Here is a 6,000-nt window from a genome sequence, read left to right on the forward strand (position 1 = left end):
TTGTCAACTTCTGAGTGCAATTCTACGGCTAAGGCTCAATTGTACGTCAAGTTTAGGTCATGCATCTTGGTCCATCGCCACTTGGGCTCATCCAAGAGATCCTTGAGTGGCTTAAAATTTGGGTTGGATTACAAGCTAATTCATTTGTTAGGTGCTCTAAGATCTTGTGGAGGTCTCATTTGTTGTTCAGGACATGAAACATGATGGAGACACGTCGCTCATGCCAGCTCCTAGCCATCATGCAAATTGGTGTTGTGGGCTTGTCTCTAGGCTTACTGATTATCTTAACGGCCTGCTCGTATCCGTCGTTATCCAAGAATGACACATCAATTGTGGCTAGCACATGCATCCAATCTCACTCATCTCAAGACAAGGGATATACTTTGTCAGTGGTGCATAAGATTTCCTGATCTAAGCATCGCCCTTGAGTATAGTTGAGATGGTGTCTAGGTCAACTAGTGTAGTCCTCCATATATCCATCTCCACTCTCACTGCTTCCATTCAATTGCCTAGGAAGATTAGACCATTAACCTAGTCTTCTATGACACGTGCATTGTACATCCAGGGTCAGCCCAACAGGATATTGTAGTCTATTCCTTTCATGACTATAAAGTCCACAAAGAACCCGATTCTTGTGATCTTCAATGGCCAAATTCTCAACACTCCAAATGGATTCACTTTCATTTCGTTAGCCAATGTGACATTGAACCTAACATCCTCGAAAGGCGGATTACCCCATGCCTGGAGTATTTCATGGCTAAGTACACCAACCTCTGCCCTTGTGTCTACAATCCCTTTCCTCGTGGTATCACCTAGAGCTAGAATAGGCAAGACGGCGTGCATTTTAGTGCCTTTCCAGAAAGCATTAATATGCACAAACTTGGGCACTGAGTGCAACGTTAGGCTTGGTATTTGCATTACTACATCATGGTCTTTTAAGTCAGGGGCAGCTTTCTCCATCAATCCTTCCACCCATTGCCTTAGCTTCTGCCATAGCGTCGGATACTGCCTAAGCAAATCTCCTAAGCTTAGAGTTAGAGGGGTGGTCACTTGCATTGTAAGAAGATTCCTCACCACTTGCTTGTCCCCTAACTTTGCACTTTTTGGCCCATAGCCTTGATTGGTTTGCTAGCCCATGGCCTTCATGCGGCACAATTTGAGGTGCAGACGTGCCTCTCAGTCGTGTGGAAGAGACTGGTATGCTCATGCTAGAGAGATCATTAATCTCATTCTCCAAAATGGGCTCAACATCCTTTAGGTATTCCTAGGCTTCTCTCACCCACTTCTTGACCTTTTCAATGGCTGCGAGTTGGTGCTTTAGGTTGGGATACTCCCCTACCTTGGCACTTCCTTTTTTAGTCTTCTTTGGGACGGATGTTTCAGCTTCATCTTCGGTGACTTTCTTTTCAACAAGCACTATCGTTGCACTATCGGTTTTCAACGTGGCCTTTGCCTCACTTCTCTTCTTTCTTCACCTATGACTTTTATTTTTGATTGAGGCCGCATCCAGGGTTGCTAGGCCTTGGCAATGATATGCCGATTTGCTTCATCTGTGTGCGGGTCATGACATGCAACGGGATGAACGTGGCCTCCCTATCACATGTCTCAATGCCAAAAAACCCCAGTCGAATTGATGGCATAATTTCAAAACTAGAGGATGGCTTCCGCCTAGGGCAATTGGTAAAAAGGTGAGTGATTCCGCACTCAACTTATCTAAGATCGGTCTTATCTCAGTTAGCTTGCTCCCTCTTGAGGCAGTACAAAGAGATGTGTCCTGGGTGACCACAAGTCCAACAAGAAATCAATTCTTTGGTTTGCCCTCCTAAGCCTCTGCCTCTCCCTCTTCCTAACGCCATCACCCACACTGGTCGATAGTCCATAAGGACTAGATTGTGTGAGGTGCCTCCTCCAACAGACCCGAAAGAGTCCTCTTAGTAGTCGATCGAAATTCATATCCATGCACATCACCATCCAGTCTCCCCATGGAAAACCTGGGACTTAGGTTAACATGGGAATCTCAGTTCTACTTCACAGGGGAAGCGTGGACAAGACACCCCTAACAAAAATCTAACGCTCACCTAAGAAAGAGCATTTTCTAATCAATCAAAGGCAAGAGTGAGGTTAACACCACGCTTGGTTCAAAGAGAGTGAAGGACGGGGGAGAGTGTAACTCGATCCCCCTATCCATAAGGTAAAATCTCAGCTTTGGTCCCCTAAAATGGTATTAAACCTAGTAACTAATCCTACCGATATGGGGAGGGTCACGATTTAATCAGCTCTATCTAGTGTTGGAAAGTTATCCGAATTATTGGGTCCACCCAGCCATAGGCATTTGATCATCAGGATCGAAGCCTCCCACTTTCCTCGATTGGGTTTGCTTTAGTTTTTTAATTAGCAAAGCATACTACCACACTGTTTTGACATATTTAAAAAAAATAGCTTCCTTTTATTACTCATTTAAACTAGGTTCATTAAACTTAATCTTTAGCACATAACAAACAATTCAAAAATCAAATACTTTATTTTATAATAATAAGCCGAACCATCACTCCGCAAAGTGGTACAAAATCGTCTTTCAGTAAAAAGACATTGTCTAGCCTAGGATAGACCTTTCAATCTCATAGGATAGGGCTATATGTGATTGCAGTTCGTTTACAGTCAATAGGAAATTTACTAGCTCAAAGCCCCTCTAAGCTTCCCTGAGCCTTAAGAGCCGTCCTACATAGCAGGGGCACTTATCACTCAGCCCTTTACACTCTCACGTGCTCGAGTGATCAAAAACCAAAAATACCTACCTCCCTTGGGAGCATAGGATCCCCACCCGCAGTTGAGTTTTTCCTAGGGAGCATTGGGTTGGGGACCCCAATGTCCTGAACCACCACAATCCACCACAACTCGTCCGGTTGTTACAAGCACGGAATTATAAGAGACATACTTCATCATTCACAAATCCAAAAGCAGACATAACCATAAAACATTTTTAACACACTTATCAATGTATACGATGCATAGAATATATCCCCCTCATCAATTCCCATGTTATTTCCTAAAAAGTAATTGATAATACTAACATGTTTTTGTAAGTTTAAGTATGTTCTAACTAATCGTAATCTATATAACAGTCTTATCCTATGGTCTTTTCTAACATTACTAACTTATCCCTCATTTTATGGTAAGTTGCAAAAAAGCAATAATATAAAATAGAAAAATTAGAAATTTGTAGAGTTAATAGCTTAAAAGTAATCAATTTATTATGTACTAAACTTGATCATCTCCGTTTAGCCATCCATCGTGATTACAGGGTATGACTGCAACCTCGATTTGTTGTGGAATAACTGATCCTTCGAGTTGAATGGATTCGGGGGTAATTTCTGCTTGCGCTTCAGTTTCTATTGAGTTTCCTCAGCAACGACTACTTTCTTGCGTTGGGGAGCTCTTTGAGCATGACCTCCCTCAACATCTCGACGTCTATTGGGAGCCATGGAAGAAGATGGATGGATTTGAGCAACACTTCCACGTAGGAGTAAAGAGACTTCTGCATGGGTTATTCTAACGTAACACTCTATCCCTATTTATATAGTAATCGGGGGGGGGGGGGAGGATAAAGAGAGAACACTTGCTTTTAGCGTTTTCGATGACATCATTGATGATGTCGGAGAGGGCTCCATTTTTTTAACATAGCATGGACGGGCGTCACTCCAAGGCTCACGACTAAGATGGTGACCAAGGCATAAACCTTGGCATATTGGCCTTGGCATACTTGGCAACATGCTATGAAGTCTTCGTTGGTGCCATTGACTGTGCGCGAGAAGCTTCCACTAGCTTTTGTAGGAAAAGTTTCTCGGGAGGCCCACCCATCCTAGCAGTGTCATCACCTAAGTGCACTTAACTGCCAAGTGTCTATCCACTAGGCTAGTTATTTTTATTGTTTTATACTACAAACATAGTTTTAATAAGCTTGTCTCGGGAGGGTTTCCCAAGTCTTCCTTCAATTATCTTCATAGTTTGAGCTAGTTTTAGAAATGTGCAATATTTACCATTTTGTTTTCAACATAAATCAAATTTTGAAATGTATACACACATTGTTTATTAAAATAAACTAAGTAATGGGGACATTACAGATTGCCCTCTTCGTTGTATGAGACGTAGGGGTTCACATAAGGTTCCTCATCATTCTATTCCTCCGCGTAGTGGACTAGAGCATTGCTCGGTGGATGGGTTATGTAGGGTCCATGCGGCCTAGGTATGCCCATGGGATTGATCTCTATCCTAGAGATGGCTGGCTTTGCATAGTTAGGTCCTGGGAGGGCCAATGGGGCTCCTCTCGTGAAGAAATTCAAAGACATATCCCCTAGGTAAGGTTGGTTGTAAGGCTGCGAATATGGGAGTCTCTGTGGCAGTCTATAGTGCATGGCGTCATGGCCGAACCTACCACAGTTGTGGAGCAAGGTCGAGACCTTGAGTCCTGACACTCAGCTGGAAGATGGTTTCCATTACAATACACGCATTGGATGTGTGAGTGCGTAGGACTTCTCATCATCTCCTACAATTTAGCCAAATCTAGCTTCACATTTGCCTTGCGTGCTTTGGTTGGATCTTTCACTAGTGGTCGGATTTCTTTCAAAGGTTCCAAGGGTATAGCTAGCATATCCCTTTGCAGGTTTGAGTTGCTCACCAAGGCCTTGTAAAGCTCTTCACTTTGGATTCCACTTGTGAACACAATGGAGACCACTTGTTTGCTAGGTCTCCCTGCGGGTGGCTGGGATTTTTTTTAAGAGACTCCACACATGGGTGACGTAGTCTTGGATATCCTTCTTGTCCTTCTGCTTGACATTAATCAATCTAACCATGAGGTTGTCAGAGTATCCTGTCTCAGAGAATCTCTTGATGAAAAGACTCTTGATGATGTTAAAGTCATTGCGTTCAACAGTGTCTAAACTAGTGTACCAGATCCGTCCTTTGTCTCCTATGCAAATTTTGAAAGGTTGTGAGTGCTAAGCAAGATCTCTAAGGCCATTAGCCTTGTAGATGTGCTGAACTGCTCTACAAAGCTTTACAGGTCGTTACTTGGCTAGTACTTGTCTAGTTGTTTTGCAACCACAGGGATCCTCGATTGGCTCTTAGAGCCCTGGGTAACTCCTAATCCTGCAAGCAACAATGTTGCTAATCTTGTCACGATTTGCTTTGCCAATGTGCTGTTTATCACTCGTTTCATGAGAAGCTTGTTCAACGTTAAGTCTGCCTCTAGAGCTCTTTCCCTCTCTACGTTTGGTCCTATTGGTTTTTATTCGCTAGGGCCAGCATGCACTAGACCTCTCACATTTTGATGTCCTACCACAATCTCCTAATCTATTGTTGCTAGTTGTATGTTGCTATGCTCTGTAAGGCCTTTCACGCCAGCTTTTTTTCCTCCTCGAGGTCCACTATGATGTCCTCTAGTGGCTTGCCATGGTGATCTAGCTTGGTATCTGTGCCATATTCGTTCACCATTCATTGGATTTCGACTCAAAATTTTCCTAGGTGGAGCTCCTGATTTTCGTAGCTTACACTGGACTCTACCATGTCTACGGTTTCACATTCCACTAAATTATCAATGAGGTTGATCAAATCAAGTAAAATCATACTCCCAATGGTGTTGGTCCCTCGATGCATCTGGTCTTCTGCATTGTTTCTGCCACTTGTTCCTACCAATTGGGGTTGTTTGATCCCCCATCTAGTTTTGAGGGTCATCTCCTATTGGTGGGTTCGTTCTGTTAATTAGGTTTGAGTGTGTTCCTTTTTGTTGACAACCAAACCTCAATTTACGTTTACTCAGTGTATGCGTTGTGTTGTTTTCCTTGCATTGTGCAAAATTATGCTTTCAGTATTTCCAAGCAGGCTTCAAGTGTCAAAGACAATGTGGGTGCAAACATGAGATAATGAATGCACTTTTCGCACTCCAGTCTAAACTCTCGATCGAATAGGGCTTTACACTCGGTAACTGGCTACTCTCTTTGGTCC

The sequence above is a fragment of the Lygodium microphyllum genome, chromosome 8, assembly GCF_053477565.2.
Source record: "Lygodium microphyllum isolate KBCC chromosome 8, Lygodium_microphyllum_v1.1.10, whole genome shotgun sequence".
Classification (NCBI taxonomy): Eukaryota; Viridiplantae; Streptophyta; class Polypodiopsida; order Schizaeales; family Lygodiaceae; genus Lygodium; species Lygodium microphyllum.